Raw genomic sequence first — 21,985 nt, forward strand, 5'->3', positions numbered from 1 at the left:
AGCAAAGATACAGTTCAGATAGTTCTGAACAGCAGAATGATCTTGAACAAACCCTCTAGAAGAGAAAACGTGTTTTCTCGGTAGCAGAGCTCATTTAGAAAGTATCTTTAAATTGTTTTCACATCAACTAGCACATCTAATTAGCTAACTTGGTAAGCTAACTCTGAGTAACTGAGTTCCTTTTCTTCTGATGGTATTAAAGAAGTGGGACAGGCTTTCTGCTAACTTTGTAAAAATTTTAGTATAAATTGCACTGTAGCATGTTAACAGGTATAGGAAGTGAATATAATGTTTCAAAATAAGAGCTTTAAACTAGGAACAATACATTGTGGTGGGTTGACTCCATCCAGCAGCTAAGCACCACACAGCAGCTTGCTTACTCCTCCCCTCCCCAACGGCACAGGTGAGAAAACTTGTGCATCAAAATAAAGATGGTTTAATAAATGAAGAAAAAAGGAAGGAGAAAAAGAAAACAAGCGATGCAAAGGCTATTACTTAATACCCCCCCCCCCCAGCAGACCAATACCCAGCTAGACTGTGAGCAATGGCTATCCTCCCAAAGACCTCTCCCCTTGGTTTTTATGGCTGAATATGTTACATGGCATGAAATATCCCTTTGGTCAGTTGGGGTCAGCTGTCCCAGCTGTGTCCCCTCTCAGCTTCTTGTGCACCCCCAGCCTACTCACTGGCAGGGCAGTGTGAGAAACAGAAAAAGGCCTTGATACTGTGCAAGAACTGCTCAGCAATAGCTAAAAAGCCTGGTGTGTTATCAACACTGTTTTGGTCACAAATCCAAAACATAGCACCATACTGGTTGCTATGAAGAAAGTTAACTGCATCCCATCCAAAACCAGTACACACATTTAGGTCTGCTGTTACCTTATACTTAAATGCATATACTCATACTCCTATTATGGATACAACAAGGTCTATTTATGGAAAGCAACCACATTTTATGATATACATACTCTCAAATGTATGAATTTACATTAACTTATCAGCTCTCTGAACACATTTGGGTTTTTTGAACAACTGTTCAAATAGTTGAACAGTGGAAATGCTTAGTCTGGCCAGCAGATTATTTTTTTTCGTACTTTTTCCTCCATTTTTATGGAGAGGCAATACATTAAGCATTTTTAATATTAGTGACTTACACCATCTTCTTTGTGTACACAGATAATAACTTTTTTTATATGCCAATTTGCTTACACCACAGTATATACTGGTAACATTGTCCATTGCCTGACCTCTGAAAGGAAAAATAATAACAAGGCAAACCTGTCATTTTGCCTGAAGTCGATAAGGCCATATAACTCACAGTACCTTCAATTCACAAGCTCAATTTTCATCCACTTGCTCTCAACTTTGAGATGAAGAAATAATGACAGGTTACAGGCACTTTATTTCAAAATTCACTCACAAAGTTATTGACAAGCATTTTGCACAGAATATCTTTGATGCTTGACCCTCGTGAACTGTTTACATGAAAAATGCACTTACTTCTATATTAACGATAGTGGAGTCTAATTCTATACCAAACTTGTAGCAATTGCTTTAGCATTTCTGGTTTTGATATGGAAACAAAACCAGGGACAATTTGTCTCAAATTGCAGTCACTTCAGTCATAATAAAATCTCACTGAGTACTGTTTGCTTTCAGTACTTTCATTAGGCTAGCCAGGGCTGTTATTAAGGTACCAACACATAAATGTTATATTAGCACTTAATAGGAGGAGCCCAGTATTCTCCTCTAGGAGATGAATTCTAACCTTGTCAATATAATTCTGCTCTGAGTGCTGTAAAACAGTTTGAAAAGATGAAATACTGGAGCTTTGCACTGAGAAAAAAAAAAGTCATGCTCATTCAGGCTTAAAGGCCACTTTGCTGGCCCAAGGTGCTGAGGTACTGTTTAGAAAAAAAAGTCTAAAAAGCTCTCTCAGGTCACATCAAGCACTAAGACAAACTTTTCTACTTCCCTGTACTTGTCTTAGGTTGTTAAGTCAATTACTCACTATTTCTGCTTGCCTTCAGCTGCCATTTAGAATATGAAGAACTACATGAAAATTAAGGCCAGGAGAAAGTACATTTCCAAATTTAACAAATGAGATTCATTCTGTGTGAAAAGACTATTCATGGTGCACCTGTACAGTACCATAGCACTCACAACCTTTAACTTTACAGTTTGCACAAAGCACAAGTGATGGAGCTACTGGGCACTAATAATCTTTCATCAGCTGCTGCAGAATCTTACAGAAGTACTTCTAACAATGACCTCTCCTGACTTATTTTCAAGAAACCACTGACATTTGTGTTGCACATGGATGCTGCATTTATGAGTTACCTTTCAGAAATTTACAACTGTCTTAAACAGCTGAAGATCTTTATGATAGCCTGTCTAGCAAATGAGGATGAATATATAAGGTCTGCCAAGAAATACTATTCATATGATGCTAGAACAATAGAAGTAAGTATTAAGACTGAAAATGAAGAGGAATTATTTTATGACTAAGTTGCTTTTTACAATTGATTCAGCACTCTCATCAATGAGATTCAGCACTTCTGGCAGACAGCTGTGGTACTATGAAGAAAAACATGTTTTTAGGGATACTGTTGTAGACTGTTCTATAAAGGAGCACATGTTTTGGCCTAGCCCTTTTTCTATACCTTCAGTCTTGGGAAAAAAAGATGAGGTAGAAGAGGATACAGCTTGGCTTGTGATTCTTGAAAAAGAAGTGTCAAATAATTCTTGGGAACCTCTAAAATTCTTATTATTGAGAAACAAGAAAACTGTTGGGGCAAACACTGTTGAAAGCAGCGATTTCTTAAAGTATGCATGACCTGAATTTTACAAATCTTTACAAATTTCATTAGGCTGTAGGTGTAGCTGTCATGTAAAGGTATTTGCCTTTAAACGCTTATTTTCTAGCTATCAGTATTCAAATGATTTTCAGTTCATGGGAGAGGGTCTGCCTGTTGAAGATTCCTACTTCCACTTGTTAGGTTTTCCACAGGATTTAATCCTTTCTAAGAACAAATACTGCAAGGTAGCTTTGCACCAGGAGGAGTCAGCATGTCATAGGGGAAAATGAGCAGATAGCAAAGGTTCAATGGCTGCTGAGGTAATATGGAGAAGGATGCTACTTCTGTGCTGTACTTTTACATGATCTGATTTAAAGAGGGCTGGAGAAGGAAGCCAGGTAACATCCTTTCGCTGTGCAGGAGACATCCTCTGAAAATAAAGACTCTGTAACAATGTCTTCTTTCAGGAATGGATGCAAACTGGACCATCTCAGAGACCACACTATGGCAGGATTCTGATTCTGTCGTGCTATGGAATGGTAGATACCCAAACTTTGGACAAAGATTTGAAATGACAAGTGATTCAGCTCTAACTGAATCTCATGTTAGACTGTCCTCAAAACATGATTCACAATATCCTCCCTCTGCCAACAGGATCATCTGCTACTCAGTTTATCAAAGGCGGGAAAGATGGAGTTCCAGAAAGTTTGGGAAAGGAAGCCAAAAAGCAGATTTTTCTAAACACATGCATTGGATCCATATCGTTCCCTATCCAGAGAAGGACTATGAACACTCATTTTTTAACACCTTGCTTTGAAAGAAACCGCAACTCAACGAAGGACTTTCCCCACTGTGAAGAAAATACTGATATTCTTCTGGTGATACAATACACATTTCAATAACTCAGGGGAAAACCAGAAGGTACAGCGTAGATTTTAGGAGGACTGAGAATGTGACTCTGTTATTTACCTGACATTTTATAATACCAAAGTAGGTTGATGCCATATTACTGGAAACACTGAGAAGAGTGCCATGCTAAGCTAAGTAACATTTTGGAAAGTCTTCACGGACTGGTTAATAAAGAATCACAGCAGTTGACAGCAATCAAGAAAGCAAGTAAAACATTATGAATTCTTAGGAAAGGAATAGAGAACAAAGTGGGTAACGTTATGCCACTGTAGAATCTCACAGTTCACCCTCACCTTGAGTAAGATACACAAGTCTGGATCTCTCAGCTGAAAAAGGATATATTAGACCCAGAACGTGTTCAGAGGAGGACAACAAAGATGATCAAAAGCTCTGGAGGGTCTGACTGGAAATGTTCTCCAGACTTCTTAAGGAGAATATGACAGAGGTTTACAAAATCATACATGACATAAGAAGGGTGGATAGGGATAAGAATTGATTTTGCATGCTTGTCTTTCTGTACAAGAACTACAGATCACCAAATGACATTAGTAAGAGCATGTTTTCAAAAAGAACGACGGTGGGTGACACCTGCAATTCCTTGATAGAGAATGCTGTGGTTGCAAGAACTTTACAGGGATTCAAGGGGAGCCTGAACAAGTACTCAGAACACAGGTTCAGTGGGGATTATAAAAGAGACATATTAAAATTCTTAGTTAATTCTTCATTTATACACTAGTTAATAATTTATGTAAAAATTAATGATTTATGTAACTATTAAAATTAATTTAATTAATTTAAATATGCATTAAAATAGTTTGAGGTTGGGAGAATATTAGGGTGGATATATGCTTTTTCTGTTTTTACTATTCACATCTGCTTAGGGCTACTGTTTGGAGTCAGAATACTAAGCAGAGGCTACACCATTACGGCTATTCTTATGTTCTTACATAAGAATTTATGCTTATGCTGATACTAGTGGTATGTTTGGTGAAGAAAAATGACTGGGCTTTCTTGACTGGACTGGTTGAATTTTCACTAGTCCCTTCCAACAACTAGTCCTTTCCAATATTTCTGTAATTCTAAGGGAGTTTTATGTTATCTGCAATATTCCAGACTGATTTTATAGATGAATGGTGAACAGAGAATCAAGCAGAAGAATGCAGATAACAACAGCTTTGAAGCGGTTCTTCAGCTAGTTGAGCAGAGGTATTGGCATCAGAATATTGGGCTGGAAGAAGTGGGAGTTTGATGTGGTTACTCTTGGCCTCTTCCTGAGGAAAAACAATGCTCCCTCTTCTCCTTTTTCCCAAAGCACAATCACAGAGAGAACTGGAATCCTACTTTTAGGGGGGCATATATATCTTCAGTCCCTGCTTACACTGATGGAGACAGCACAGACAACCAAAACACAACAGACAGTCCCCGACAGTGCCAAGCAGGAGGTTTGTCTGCTTTAGGCACTGCCACAGGAATGGGGACCTTGAGCCCTGTTACACTGGAGCCACCCAGTCTGCTGTGTTTTAACCCCTCTAACGAAGTTCTGCAATGGATGCTTAACTCAAATCTGCAGGAGTATAAGGATGATTGGCTGGAAATAGAAGGGGTCGAAGGGCTCGGCTGAAAACTTATTGAAGGCCACAGTACTACAGTTACCAAATGTCATCCAATTCAGTAAGGGATCTAATAATGAGAAACGAGAATGGGAACTCCTCCTACACTTTATATTCATGCATAGGCCGAAGCTGAAAAGGTAGCTTGGTAGAACTACATTCCTTAGCTAGCACTTTTATGAACATGTTTAACGCAGAAATACAAGCCCTTTCATATCACAAAAAGGAAGGTTAACAACAGCGGTTGTCAATTGGTTTTTAAACTTGTAATTAACCTGTATCTCTCCATTAAAGTAAAACGATTATCTGAACTGCTGCGTGGATAATGCTTTCCTGAGCTCCGCTCAGATACAAGAAGTTATCACATTGGTTCATAGTATTACCAAGTCCTTGCATTTTGTATGCCTTAGTTCTTAGTAAAGATTCACTTGATATTCATTGCGCATATTTAGGAGAGCTACAGAATACTCTCACACTAATGAATGCCTAATGCATTCACAACACTGCTACAAAACAAACCAGAACCCAATGCAATGAACATAGTTATATGAAAAACGCAGGGCTATAAGGGTTGTAAACTAACCCAGAGTGTTTCTTTAAAAGTGCTAACCTTAAAAAAGAATTTCTTTAACTAATAGTGTATTTTTTCATTAAAAAAAAAAATCATCAAAGGCAGACCTATTAAAATTCCAATGAAAACACAGGAATAATGAGTATAGGACAAACCTACACTCAATCCATTCTATAAGCATTTAACTATTTTACTGAATTTAATTGAAAAAGGTACACATTTCAGCTATTAACATTTATGACATAAATTTGTTTATTTTGACTACCCTCCATTTGTTCCAAATGAGAAATATTGTTTTTGTTGTGTGAGTAAGGACTAAGGTCTACCTACCTCAAAGCTGACTATGGAATCAGGCTGTAAGAGAGAGAGATGAATGCGTAATTGCTATCTCTACAAAGAGTTGACTTGGAGAACAAAAAGAAAGATACTCTGATGTTACTTTTAGAAGCTGAGTTTATGAAAACCTTCTATGGTATGCATTATTACACCATTACAGTGGCAAGATTAATGTGCCTTTAAATAATACATTTAAAATTTCTTTTACACTGCCTGCATTAAACAGAGTGCATCAAACTCCTGAGATCCAGTTTAAGCTTTGCTAGAATCTCTCACAACAATAGGTTTATGACTTTAAAAAGTAAAGATTCCACTAGGAAAACTGCATAAGAATAAAAATGTCAGTTCCTGAAGAAAGTAGGATAGAAGCAATCCTTTTCAACATCCTAGTTTGTCTAATAAATAGGCCACATGCATTCCTGGTATAGCACGCCTGAATTCAAAGAATGAATACCACAGTGTTTTATAACAATAAAATTGTTAAGAGTATTCTTTTTGCAAAGCTTACAAAAATAAGAAAGTCTGACATCTAGTATTCCTTCCCGAAATAAAACAGATTATTTGCTTCATGCCAAAAATACATTAACACAAGACTGGCAGACTAAAAATGAAGTCTTATAAACCTGAATATTTATCGTGGAATAAATACAGTTAAAATAAAAAGAAACAAGTTCTTCAGAAATTTTAGTCCTCTCTACTCCACAACGTGTTGGACAAAGCTGATGGTAGTTCAGTTACCACTGTGTCATGTAGAAAATATTTTGTACAATGGCAAGCTGGAAAACTGAACCTGTACTTACTTGGTGTTACTGAACCAGAGAAAACCTAGAGAAAACAAGGTGGTTCTTTTTTTTATTTTTTGTCAGCATCTGATAGCACATTTTGCAGAATAATTTCTTCTTTGTGCAGTCTTTATATATCTTTAAATAAAACAACATGAAAAAGGGAAAGTAAATACAGGGGAACAAATATGGGCATAGACATTTAGAGGCAGTACTATTTCTAAGGGTACTTTCAATCAATTTTTGTAATTCTAATGGATTTTGAATTAATGTAATCTCTTAATGTAATGATTGTAATTCCACATGCTGGCATTTGGGAAAAAAATCCAAATTAAGTTTTCTTCAAATAATTCTGAAAAATTCTCCATGCAGCTATGGTAGTGATACAAAATTAATTATTAGATATGAAATGGTCAGCAATTAACATGCCAAGCACAACAGCTTAACTTTTCCCAGAGAGGAAAAGTTTGTATGTGAATAAAATAAGCATACCTCAAGTTATATTAGCAAGAGTACAGGAAATCTGAAATCTATACAATATATTGCTGGCTATTACTACGATTTGTCAAGATGATGGGCTAAAATTTTATGGTAGTCAACCAAGTATGTCAGAAGAAACTAGCACAAAAATTAACTAACACCACTCGTAGGGCCCAAATCCTACAATAAATCTAGCGTAAATTTGATTTTATAAGTTGAGACAGCTTTTTGGTGCATAAAGAATATGTTTAAGTCTTTGCAAAATCAAAAGTTTCATGATGAGTGGTCTCTGAATAGTACTACTCTAAGTATATGTAAGCATTACATAAAAAAGATAAGCAAATATAGAAACTCATGAAAATAGAGATCATAAGAAATCAGATGAATAACTATATATAATCTATAGTTTATATCACTCAGAATAATTTAGCAACTTGCTGTTCTATCTTCTACCACGATAGTCAACAGAGGCCAAGAAGTGGCATAAATTTTCGCCACTTCTGTGTGATAGACAAAACGGATCAGCTGAAATTAAAGACATAACCTTACAAGCTCCCTTTTGATTACAGTTAGTACATAAGAGTATCATTTGCTTGTTAATTTTGTCTCTCTTTTCTATTGTTGGATCTCTGTGTTTTCATCCTTTCATTTCAGAAACGGAGAAGCTCTGTGACATTATCAAAGTAAGAGCAATCAGTATCACATTTCCATGAAGACATAATCAGCTTTGAATGAGTCTCTAGAACAAACAAACAACTGAAAGCCTGAAGACTGTATACAAAGTCTGTAGTAACTAGGCTAACACCTCTGCTTTCTGGACTTACCAGCCTGAAAGTTTTCTTGAAAAGTAAGCTCAAATAATCACTTGTTAGTATAAATTGAAAGAAAAAGAGAAAATGCAAACTGGCCTGCCGAAAGAAAGACACAGACTTCTGCATGCACAGTAATGGAGAAGAATCTCCTACTTAAGACTGGGGCTTCCATTTTTGCTTGATTTATCAGCTACGTATGACAATCTTGCTCTATCCCATTATCTAAAAGCACAGTCTCAATAGCCCCATGGACTTAAGAGTTTTCAGCTACCCACTGAATTTTATACATTTCCATTTCTCTTCAAAATACATTTCATAATTGTATGTGACAATTATGCCACCATCAGAGCTAAAGAAAAATGTTAAAATGTTGGATAATCAGTTATGGGAAGCATGTGATAATATCAAATGGAAAATATACAATACCATTGCCCCCACATTTTTAGATGGTTATAAACCTCAGCACCTGTAGCACTGATTATTCAGAGGAAAGCATGTTCAAAGGACTGCAATGAATGTGTCTGGACTGAGAACCTGAGAAGCACAGGACTGCCAGCATGGCTGTCAAAGGAGCAAAATGCCTGAAATTCAGAATTAGACAATTAATATGACTGCTTGAAGGAGAAGATTTTCCCTCTTATTGGGCCATTAATTACTCTCACTGATACCTAATGAGAGATTAAATCTAACTTTTGTTTATTCTGGTTGGTTTGGGATTTTTTTAGGGGGTGGTGTTTTTGTTTCTTGGTTTTTTGGGGGTTTGGTTTTTTTTGTTTGTTTTTTTTTCCTTCCGGAAGGAACTGTTTATGGCTTCAGCAGAACATTTCAACAAGCAAGTGCTCTGATACAATATGAATACCTGTATTTTTTTCCGTAAGTCAAAGGGTTCAGGAAGGGATTTTCACTTCTGTTAAGTGCATACAAGCCTTTGGTTGTTTGGCTTATTTTGCAGAAGTATTTGCGCTACCATGTGTACTTACCAACCTGATAAACACGTCTCCTACTGCATGGGAAGCTCAGCCTCTTGGTTCATATCCTGTGGCATAAAGTATTTTAAAGCCCTAAGGTCTGATATATTTTAGTCTAGGTATACTCACGGGGTTCAAAATAGGAATTTCTGGGTGAAATGTAATGGTCTGTGATATACAGGTCAGACTAAATGATTTAACGGTGCCTTCTGGCTGTATGAGCTACTCAAGCTACGAAATCTGTTTTACCCACTACTTACACTCAGTCTTTCTACCAGCGCTGCAGTGCCTGAACTCTAAAAACCCACACTGAGAAGGCAACCATCTTACCCATTATGGCCTTTAATATCCCTTGCTGGTAGTTTTAAATTTTTAAACAGCCCTACCTGTCATGCTCCCTTTTATGTGTTCTCATAGTTACAGATATAATTTTGGAAGCAAAATATCTAAACAGTAAGCATAATAAAAATGAAACAGGTTAAAGCTTATTAGCAGTAGGGAGCAGATGCAGCAAAATTCTGCCAGTTCCCCTACATTTCCTCCCCAGCAGGGACTTTCTGTCAAGCTGTGAGTTGGTTCTATACAATAACGCAGGCTGCTGTTACTGCAAATGCACCTTCCTATACCTCGCTATTGTACTAAAAATTCACTTTGATTTTTGATTTCTTCCTTCATAATAATAATATTTAAAGCAGTTCCTGCAGAGCTAAATGTAAATTCAAGCACTGCACGCTAGATGCTCAAAAGGACATGAAAATGTAAAATTGATAAGAAAATAATTACATATTGAAAAGCTGGTTTATTTGCTTTAAAAATATTAACTTTCTCTCAACAAATGAAAGGTTCCTGAGCCAAGAGATAACCAGTTAATGACTGAAGTTAAGATTCCTTGAAATACCTCTCAAACATACATCATTCAATATATCAGTTACAATGTGGAAAAAAGATAACTATTTAAGGAACAAAGTCATAAATTGATAGCAATATAAACTGAAAGCAAATGAAGTCTGCCACATGAAACATGATCACAGACTGTCACTCTGAGGGTTTTATTCTTCATGTGTAGTGTCAAAAATAAGCACTTAGGAAAGAGAGTTGAACTGAATTAAGGATGTTCAAGATGGAAAGATTCCACTTGAAAATCATTTGAGAGTGTGTACCCGAATGGGACAGAAAACGAGAAAAGTTAATGGTCAAAATCTACTTTGTGGGCATTAAGTATAACTGATTTTATGATTTAGAATTTAGATTTCAGATACTGATTGCAAAGATGTTTTCTTTGAAAGTCTACTTTCCTTCTGAACTTTGACCTTGAGCTCTGGAACTAATTTTCAAACCAATGTCAGCTTTTACCTCACATATTCTAACTATGATCACCTGTTCACCTGTACACGTACAGCACCATTAGCTACTCCTGTTAAACCTGTAATTAAATTCTGCAGTATGCAATGAAGAAAACTGTGATGCTGCTGGAGGCAGAAGAAAAACAATTTGAAAATTCTGGTGGCACTGTTAAACTTCTATTAACTGCCACCTCATTGAGACAGCCACCTTTATTAGTAATATCATAAGTAGATGTGCAAACAAAAATCATTCTGAATGTGGCACTTTTTAGTAAACAAAGATTTTTAGTGGAAAATACAAACATTTATATTCCTTCATCTTATGTCTATGAGTATTTTGGGGGCAAATGTTTGCTTCCAGCAGTGCAGTCAGTTACCTTCATTTTTTAATATGGTATGACTGCAAAGCAAGATCAGTTAAATGGAATATAACAGGACTACTAGGACTGCACATGCCCTTTATTTTAAGTCAAGCCATTTATTTTGGTCAATAACATCCTACATACAGTTTGGAACTTGGATTTTGTAGGACAGGTTTTCCCTCAGTTCAATGTTACAGGAGTCAAACTCAGGTGATGCAATTGAGGTAATTTCTTGCAGTCCACTGTGATGGGTTGCCCTGGGTGGCAGGTAAGATCCCGCCAGTCACTTGCTCATGCCCCCCACAGTGGGATGGGGGAGAAACTCGAGAGGGCAAAGGCGAAAAAAAAAAAATCATGGGTGGAGATAAAGACAGTTGAATAACAGAAGGAAAGAGAAAAAAATAAAGGCAATCACTCACCACCTCCTAGCAACAGACTGATGCCCAGCCAGTCTCCAAGCAATGGCTACTTTAGAAAAGACTCACCCCTGCTCCAGTTTTTATCGTCTAGCATGAATTTATATGGTATATAATGCCTCTTTGGTCCATTCGGGTCAGCTGTCTCAGCTGTGTCCCCTGCCAGCTTCTTGCCGAACCCCAGCCTGCTTGCTGGGTGCGAGCAAAGTTGGAAAAAGACAAAGCCTTGATGCTGTGCAGGCACTGTTTAGCAACAGCCAACACTGGTCTGCTATCAACACAGTATTAGTCACGAATACAAAACACAGCACTATAGGGGCTGCTATGAAGAAAATTAACTCTATCCCAGCCAAACCCACTACATCCACTCATGAGAGAAAGTTCACAATAACCTAAAAATTATAAGCTAAGTTTGAGTTAGTTGCGTAACTCTTCTCAGCAGTCATTGGAATGAGACTTATGGAAAGCAACCTATTTCTCCTGAATGTGAAAATACGTCTCTTAGATTACTGCTGAAATATATAATGGGATCTTAAGTCTTATGTTCCTGAAGGCAGGTGAGTCCATGTACTTTCCAGTTAGAATGGAAAGTTTTCAATAAATGGCCTTTAAGTGGCATATATTAATATATATTCTTGTTAAAAGTTATTATACTAAGAAAAAAATACAAATATATATTCCTGTATATTTATCTATATGCATATATACGTATATAAGGAGGGAGGGAAAGAGAAAAATCTGTGTACCTATACATCTCCCCCATGTAATTCTGCAGAACATGCACAGAGAGACTATGAGACTATGCATTACTGAACAGATATCTACAACTCCACGCGAACATTCATTTGACAAATTATGACAAAACTTTACCAAAATTACCGACTTAATTAGAAATTATTGAAAATTAGTATTTTCATCAGTTAACAGTTACATCTTCCTCTTCTAGACTCACTTGCTTCTTTGTTGTGATATACGCAGAAATAACTACTTTGTCAACTGCAGGAGCTGGCCAGGATGTTTCCACATAGGTGCTTATAAGTGAGATGCATAAAGACCTGCATAATATTAACACTGCATAATGTTCAAAAGAAAATCAAAGTTAGATTTCAAGCGTTACCAGCTGTGTTCATTGTGTTACAACTAAAGGATTGATGAGAACTATACTCGTGTCACATCAGCTGGAAACATTTTTATTTTTCATCCATGAAGCTGAATAAATACCCAGAGGAAGCTGAAAGTGATTATTCACTGCTGAGCTGGCATGTGTGTTACTGGGTATTGACCAGTTAGCTCTGCTCATTTTTGCTATGCAAAAATTTAAAGGCTTTTCAAAATAATGCTAGCTCACTTTCACGCTGTCTTACGTACTTCTTTGGAAGTGAAGTACAGGAAAGGATAACTAATTTTTGGTTTACTTTGATTTTTATGAGTAAGGAAATTGAAAATCTATTATTAACTTTGAAGCCTGTGTGATATCCTTCAGAGAAGAGGAGGAGGAAGAGGAAATGAAATTATTATGACCAGCACACAGAATGAGAGATGAGGATAATCAAGTACTGAAATTCAGTAGGATCCCTTGGATTGTACTATACACTAGTAAAGAAGTACTTCCACTGGAAGAAAGAAGATATTTTCCTGAGTTAATTTTTTTCTTTTTCTTTCAAATTTTTGGTGGTAGAAGTTCATAACTGTATCTTGTAAGACTCTTGCACAGTTTCAAAATGAAGAGATGATATTTTGAGCTCTGATTTTGACTGGAGCTTTGATGAGCTTGAGAAGGCCAGGTATGAATTTTCCTGATGATGTTGACCCAGCCAGCAGCTTAGCACCCACACAGCCACTTGCTCACCCCCAAATCCCAGCAAGGACGGGAGAGACAACAGGAAGAGCAAAAATGAGAGAACTCTTGGGTCCAGATAAAGACAGTTTAGTAAGTGAAAGGAATAAAACTAGTGATGCAAAGGCAACCATTCACCGCCTCCCACCAGCAGACCGATGCCCAGCCAGCCTCTGGGGAATAGCCACCTTGGAAGACGGAACTCCCCAGTTTTTATTGCTGAGCATGATGTTATATGGTATGGGATATCCCTTTGGCTGCCTCTAGCCCAGCCCCAGTCTACTCGCTGGGGGTGCTGAGTGGGAAAACCAGAATGCTTTGAAATCGTGCAACATTAGCCTGTTAGAAACACTGTTCTAGCCACAAATCCAAAACACAGCACCATAGGGGCTGCTATGAAGAAAGTTAACTCCATCCCAGCCAGACCCAGTACACTATTCGATAGCTGCGTTTCCTTCCTGCAACAGGAAGGCTTTTCCAGGTCCTGCATACCCATGATGAAGAGTATATTGCCCACAGATTTAAGGGGACTTTCAGTATAGAAATCTGACTAGTTTCTGAGATCTGAGTTTTCTGATTTAAATTGAGCTTACACTGAAGAGACAAATTCCCTCCCTGGAAACGACCAAGATCTAAAACAGCTACTTAGTAACATCAAACTACTTGTTGGAAGCACTGACTTGGAAGGAATGTTTGCAGTGTCTGAAAGAGATTAACCTGCTACAGTTTTAGGAAGGACCAGTTAATAAAACTGTCTATGTAGCTTGGGGTGGTAATCTGGCTCTTCTTTCAGTCCTGATCAGCAGGACTAACTCCTCCAAAGGAGAACAAAAGCACTTTGAAGCTGATGATTTTCCTGAAATTCCTTCCTTCGTTGTGGGGATTTAAAGTGCCCTACACGTAATTAGGACTACAGTTTAATAGGGAGGTTTCCTGAGTCAAGGTAGAACCTTGATCACTTTTCAACCAAAATGGCATTTTCCTCCCTGTAAAGAGGCACTGACAACAGGTACTCGCCTCAGGGCTGAAATCCTGTTAATGGCTTTCACAGTCATCACACATAAGACTTTTGACCAGAGGTTCTGGCCTAGCAAACAGTGGATGCATATATGCCCTCTTGCTTAGCACAAAAGTGACAGGCTCAAAACAGAATTAATATTTTCAGCAAAGGAGATGAAGAATCACTCAAAAAAACCTCTTATAAGGGAACTGCTGCAGGGGAAAATCAGTCAGCCTGGATGAACTAGGCTGTTTACCACCCTGAATAACTTGACATGCATTTCTTCACTGTGTCTAACTGAAAAGCAGTGTTCAAATGCATGTATATATTACCTGTAAATGGCAAATAAGCTAGTGTAAATCAGTTCATGGAAATCAGAGAGTTATGCTGACTTATACCAGCTGAGGATTTGATTGTATCTGTAGCTATCTACACAAACATTCACACAAGAAATGCTCTCCTTTCTTGTTTTCTATTGTTCACATTTTATGTTTACATTCTACAAGTTAAATTCATGTATACTGTTTAGAATATTAGACAATCATTTTTTTTAATGTATAGATATATATGCAATTTCTAGTAATGGCTTTAGTTAAAATCATGTAGACCACTTCATTATTCTTTTTGTTGACTATATTCCTTTTTAAAATTCATTAAGGCTCCACTAATGTTACAAATAGAATATCATAATCTTCCTTTAAAAAAAAGTGAAGGTGGCAACACTTTCACCTTGCATCGTGGCCCAGTGTCAAAAGGCAGACTATTTTCAAGGACCTCTGGAGTTCCACTATCTGCATTTGACCTGTGTTAAATATTCTCATTACAGTTGCTTCAAATGAATTCAAAAGCTTTGTTTAATCTGAACACAGGGGAAATGAAATACACTAGGCACAAGATGAAAGACCCACTACCACTGTGCTATTTGAATGCACTGCGTGTTCTTAACATGGGCCATAAAAGAAGCCTGGTTTAATATATCAAACTGTGGAACATTCAAAATAGCATAGTAGCAAAATAAATGTTAAAAACCTGATGAGACAAAAAAGGGAAACAGAAACATGTATTTTCTTCCTACTGAATTTTAGATAGGCATAGGTACCGTCTGGTGGCAATGTTTTTCAAAAATATTTAGTTTTCTTCTGGTAATATTACCAATTATATTAATTAATGTATGTGAGATTTTACTGCAATGTAAATGCAGCAGGGTTCTAATCTATCATTTTTAGCTTTATAATATTCATTTACTTCTACTCCTCACATTTTAACTATTCTGTTCAAGAAACTGGTAAAAGAAGGAGACTAATTAAATTAGTATTACCTATTCTATTATCTACAGGACACAGAATTTACAATACTATTTGGAAATCTAACAATTGTATTAAACACAGATATTAACCAATACATACAATAAAATATACAAGAAATGTGTACCTGAATATTACGGACTTACAAACATCTGTTCAGGATGGTGAAAAAGTACATATCCTCACAGAAATCTGGGGGGTTTTTATATTCCTTTTAAGTTTTATGGTAATTTTCTCCATAGGTAAAGAGGATCTTAAACCTTTGTCCAATCCTTTGCAGCAAGAAAAACCTTCAACTTCCCCTATTTGAGCATAAGCTACTTCTGTTCTACTTAGGATAAAGTGTCAGAGAATGCATGAATTTTATTTAAATTCATGACAGTCTGTACACTTCAAATACTACAGGCGCGTCTGAACAATGCAACAGACTGCTGTGTTACAGATGTATGAAGCCATTCTAAATGACTGCCATGAAAATGTAATAATTACTCCAGAAAACCACTGCATGTAGCTAGACAGCTTCTGGTTCAGGGTTTAACTTGTTTATAAGTTGGGACCTGTGCATGATTTGGCAGGCAAAGTGGAAAGACACAGGGTAGTACCAATGGTATATCCAGGAGTGTCGAAGAAGGTATGATGCAGGGGCTCCCTAGAATGGGCCCAGTGCCCCTAGATGACTGCTCTTAGATATTTTTAAAAAATCCTAGTTCAGGCTCATTTACATCTTTTGACATCTAAATAGTTTGTTAATCTGGCCCAAAAGGTTTCAATTTAGATACTTAAAGTTGGCATCGTTACCCGACTGCTGAAGTAAGCAAGGAACCCATTCACAATATATATCAGATAAAACATTGCAAATCTTTTTCCCATCACTTCTGCATTACATGCTATTAAGACACACTGTCAACAACCTGACTGGCATTCCTGACAGAATGAAAGTCAACTGTAGCACTCTTTGCTGGATTTGAAACAACCATGGGATCACAGCCACTCATCCTGAATGCTTACCATAAAAAAAAGAAAGCTTCTGTCAGAAGAAGGTGGGCTGGAGAACTTTTAAAGTTTGTAGTACATTTGCTCAGGAATTTATTGGAGGGAGAGGACCAGACAACTAACATCCAAATGCAAGTTGTGTTATAAAAGCCAAAAGACACATCTTTTTTCATGTCACAGGAAGTATTTCACCAGGTAGATTTTTTATTACTGAGGATAGAAAATATAGTGGCAGCTGCCTAATAAAATAACTCAAGAGTGGAACTGATCTATAATATCATCATCTGAAGAAAAAAATAGTATGTATAAAATGAATGAATATTACATTAAATATTATCTTTCTATGCAACCCTGTCTTCTAATCTTAGAAATATATCTTGTTTTCACTGTTTCAAAATCTCCCTTCACCAATATTTTGGGTTCACTTACAAATACAGGCAATCCTAAACTTTGTGTAAGTAACAAAACATTGTGTACTAAATATACTACAGTATTTCCCTATACATTTTTCTTTTTATAACAAAGAAATCAGAGATAACACTTCAGATAGTTCTGGAAAATCTGCCTCTGAGTTTTGTACATGCCATCAAATCAAAATAAGATCTGAAACTCGTTTTTATCATTCAGTCACGTTTATCAAGAACTGTATTTCAAAAGCAGCAAATGGCGTCTAAGTTTTTCTATGAATAAGTTAATGTGCTCTTAACTCACAGAATAGAATGAATTAATAGTACTTTGCCATGGAATATACATTTGAATAGCAACAGCCCAAACCAGTACCTATTACACAGTTTATCAAAATTGATATACTTTACTGGCCTACCTATACCAAATCTTGCTGGGGATTAGCAAGATGTAAAAAGAGTAAAACACAGCAGTTAAACAAGCTGGAATGCCTGAAATCTTGAGACAGTACAGCATGTTTCTTCTTTGTATCGGTGAGGATAACAAAAGAAAGCAAAAAGCAGGCATACAGAAGTAGAAAAAAAAATGTAATCATGATCTTGCCCATCTCAGTTAGTCTCGTCGGGCCTGTTGTACAGACAGAAGTACAATCCACCACTTGAAATACTCTAACAAAGTACTACAGGGATGGTTCTGCATGGAAAGCTCATGGGGAGGGGAAAAAGAAAGTAGAGGGTGGACTCATCTCCCAACTAAATATAGTTGGAGTACTGTCTAAACGGTACAACTCAACCCCTACTGAAGAAAGTGCATGCACAAAGTCAATTAATAAAATTTTGCGGCACAGTCACTGTTATATCATTATACAATAATTATTTGGAATATTTCCATCTATCAATAATGCCATCTGTCCCACCCAATACAAATGGACTACAACCCATCTGGCTTATTTTTTTCTATTGATTACTCTGCTGAATGAGTTAGCAAAACCGCTTATAAAATCATCATATTACATGACACTGTCATTAAAAGATGTGAAGTAAAGAAAAACACAAGATGAGACTTAATTGGAAAACTGTCAGTTTTTCTTCCAGGAAGTTTTAGCAATGCTATAAGCTTATTTTTTTTTTTGGCTACTTAAAAAAAAAACAAGAAACCAACCCCCCCAAAAAAGCTCCAAATGCTAACTACTGGATTAGGCAGAAACTGTTCTACCACACAATTGTTACTATTTCTGCCTAGGTAGGTTAGAGAAGCTCCCTGAATGTATCCCCTCAAGAGTGTCAAAATGTCCAAAGTGTGCCTGGGAATCATAAAGAAGCTGTGGAAGGAGTGTAACTTCAAAATAGGGTGGGGGGAAGCTGCTGATGGCTGGTATTTGTATTTGTTAATTCCAATTATTTTTCCTAGGTTTTGCCTTTGATTATTTGTTTGCATAATTGTCTTTATGCTATTTTTGCAGCCTCTGTTTTCTCTTTTAACTACTGATTCCCTCAACTAGACCTTAATTTCTACAACTGTAGCCCGTTTTTTCCTTTGATTTTAAGCACTGCTTCCCTTAACTATACTTTAATTTCTCTTAACAACAATGCAGCCTTACCCTTCTACAGAACTCAAATACTTACCTCGGCTCCCTCACTCTAGATCTCAGTTCCTAAAAAACCCTTTTAGTTTTAACAAAGGAAATCTCTCTCGCGTACAGGCAAAATGTTGATTCAAAGATCTTTTCGTTAGCCCAGTGATTCAGGGGTTTTTTTGGGTGAGACCTTGGTGGGGCTGCTTTCTTATCCTTCCCTCCCCACTGTTTTTTTCTTTCTACTACAACCTTCCACCCCTCCACCAGATTTCTGTTTCCTCTGTCACCCCAAATGGCTTTTCCAATGACATTGTGACTCAAAGGGACACAGGAAGGAAGAAAAGAGAGGCACAGGGCCTGGATTCCAGCTCTAAGGACCACAACCGTTGATGGCTGTGGATAACTGGAGTTCAGGGAGGCAATGCTCGGGGTTATACTGGAGGGGTGAGGCTGCAGGAATTGGCGCTGGGAGCACAGATACTGAGCTGCCATCTGGAGTGAGGGAAATCAGGATGACAGCAGTGGAAAGGACTTGTGTAGGAGGCAAGGAATGATGCTGGAATAAGAAAGGGGCCAGTGGCTGAGTGAATGAAACAAGTTAGAAGTTGCTAGTGGGTCCAGCCTGCTTACTGTTACTATTTTCTCCCTCCCTTACAATCCTCTCCCATCCTTGATGCTTACTAGAGCCACTGGTTGTCAGTGAAATAATTTGGTTATTCTGAAACATAGTCAATTTATCTTTGTCTTCATAATTCAAGTTCCTAAAAGACAACTGTCACTGGCAATATGACAAGAAGTTCTCTCAAGTCCAGGTAAGTATGTCTGACCCTGTGGCCTCATCTCAAACGAAGCTTTGAGCAAGTCTGTGTCCACATCCTGCTCTTAGAAGTAAAACTTTTGTGTTATATAAACACGTCCAGAGAACAATTCTCACACTTCTCTTTATATTAAGTTCTGTTAGGTCCAATTTCTTTGTGTCCTGAACAATTTATACAATCCCTTTTGTGCTTTATAGACTACTGACATCAAATAGGTAGAATGATTCAACTGAAGCTGCTGAACAGTATTATTTATGTAGAGGATATTTACCAGACATCACTATATGACAGAATGCTAATAATTTTTGGTGCTCTGAAAAGAACCTTTGGCAGTTCTGATGCATATGATTTAGTCGCTGTGTTAAATACAAATACCTCAAGCTTAATATACCATCATTTTGCTATTAAATGCAGAACATTCAACAAACAGAAATGTAGAGTCTAAACCCCATCTTTAAAACATAATTAGTTCTATGGTTTATGATGTATCGTTTACAAGAAACGAGTTCTGAGCTGCATTCTTTTGTTTGCACAAACAAACTCCTTTTTCTGTGGATGACAGAAGCAGAACAATTTCAATTGAGACACCATTTTTTCTTATTAAATAATCTGTAGGTTGCTATTGATTCAGGCCTTTGGCCACTGCTTGAAATACAGCTCAAGAATAATAAAATACTTTTGATTTGGCTGACTAGTTTACTTGAAGAAAACAGACCCTTATTTCATGTCACGGAATCTGACAGAACTGTCTGTAGTAGTATTGGGATACCAAAAAATAAAAAAAACTACAGAAGTAAGTGACATGCTACTTAGCCTCGTAAATACAGATGCCATCAGAGTAAAGCTACTGTGTTCTGGCTTCCACACAGAAAGGCAGTATCTTACAGCATCCAACAGGCTGCTCCAAAGAGTTTTAAGGGATGTAAAAACTACATTTCCTGTTTTCACTGATTCTATGGAATAAGCTAGGGAGTACAACTGTCGTACAATTTATCAGTCATTTTACAAAGTTTTTCCAAATTTCAAACTTTACTGTTTTCCTTATTCTGAGAGTAAAGGAACAATTCTTCTAATACCATGCCAGCTAGTGCTCCTCCTCTAATATAAAATCTCTATTTCCATTAACAGGTCAATTGTATTTTCAGGGCAGGACAATTCCTCCCTCTGGTTCCTTCTAATGGAAGTGTTTGATACATCTTTTTCTCTGCTTTGCTGTGTACATAAACCCTTACTAATCAAAAAAAGTATGCACAGCCTAAGGAAAAATTCAATTCCTCCATCTGAGCCTCCTATTGACAAAATGATAGGGAAATTGGAACATCCGGCTGCTAATAACATCTCATTCCCACTGATATTTTAATTTTTTTTCAAAGCATTTTTAGATAGTGTTGTGGCACACGTTACTTCATCTGCTAATATTGTTTTGCTCTTTCTGATACTGTCATTAATGAATACGATCTGATAAGCACAGCGTAAGATTGATGAACATCCTCTAGGACTGCTTGATGTTCCTCTAGGAAGTTTTTTCTTAAACATTCCTGAAAACTGTTAGGCAGCTAACTCTTCAGAGAAATATGTGGAGGCAGCAACCCATTTTTAAGCTATGGCTTGAACAATCGAAAAGTGACATGGGCCAGATATTAGTAATAGCGCAAAAGCAACAAACCTCATCAGTATTTTTCATGTAGCTAAGAAAGTACTGCCCAGTCATCTCAGTAAATGGAAGAAATAAAAGACTCATTAAAGAGTGGCTGGTATGTATAATAACTACAGAAGACCTAAAAGATTCTATCTGGAAAAAGGAAAAGTTTCTAAGAACTGGTAAACACCACCAATCTGCCCTCAAATCATATATATTACAAATAAGAAAGCATGTAGGCTTCATGGTCATGGTACCTGTTACTAACCAGTCACATAGCAAAAAACTGAATTGAATTAAAAAATCTGAATTGAATTCAGATTCAACACACTTGGTCTTGGAGGAGTAGTAAACACTATTTAAGATGGTCCTTTACTAATAAATTGAGGTGGCATGTGTAAGCTTCTAAGTAAAGCCTACATCTTTACTCATAAAGACAAGTGTCTAGTGCAGAGACTGAAAGCAAAGACAAATAGAAGGAAAGTTTCAGGTGGATTTTCCCTTCTTCTATGGCAATATTAACATATACTATGCTTCCAAGCCATGTATTTCCCTGAGCAACCATAATAATTAAGTTATATTAAATTATGTTATGCAGCAATTATGCAGTTACTACTCTTTTTTCCTTATTTGTGGAGAAGTTACGTTTTATTTACAAGATTTGTGGCCGTGCCCTTTTTAATGCTTGCACGGTGTTCCGTGGCTATTAAGAAAAGTGGTACATACATAATAGAAATGATTACGGTATCGTTATAAATCACTATGCAAATTATTATGCTGGTAGAGATAATCTAGGGTCAACCAATAGACAGGCATGCCCTGATCTGGTCTTAAAACTTCAGCTGAATAATAAGGAATAATGAGCAGTAAACTGCTAAACTCTGTTGTCATGACAAAATTGCTTGTAAGAAAGAGTGGGGAAAAAACTGCAACAGAACAACTCACAAAAAGTTGGAGTAAAATGCCCAGTTCTTATTATGAAAAAATATATGGGCAGAGGTAATTCGAATAAGGTATTGTTCACAT

At 37.0% G+C, this 21,985-nt stretch overlaps 1 protein-coding gene across 7 annotated transcripts in view; it reads right to left on the bottom strand.

Annotated features, from left to right (window-relative positions):
- DPH6 (diphthamine biosynthesis 6) overlaps positions 1-21,985 on the bottom strand; it is a 216,489-nt gene that overhangs the window by 44,223 nt on the left and 150,281 nt on the right. The gene's annotated exons all lie outside the window — the stretch shown is intronic.

The sequence above is a fragment of the Haliaeetus albicilla genome, chromosome 5 (genome assembly GCF_947461875.1).
Source record: "Haliaeetus albicilla chromosome 5, bHalAlb1.1, whole genome shotgun sequence".
Lineage (NCBI taxonomy): Eukaryota > Metazoa > Chordata > Aves > Accipitriformes > Accipitridae > Haliaeetus > Haliaeetus albicilla.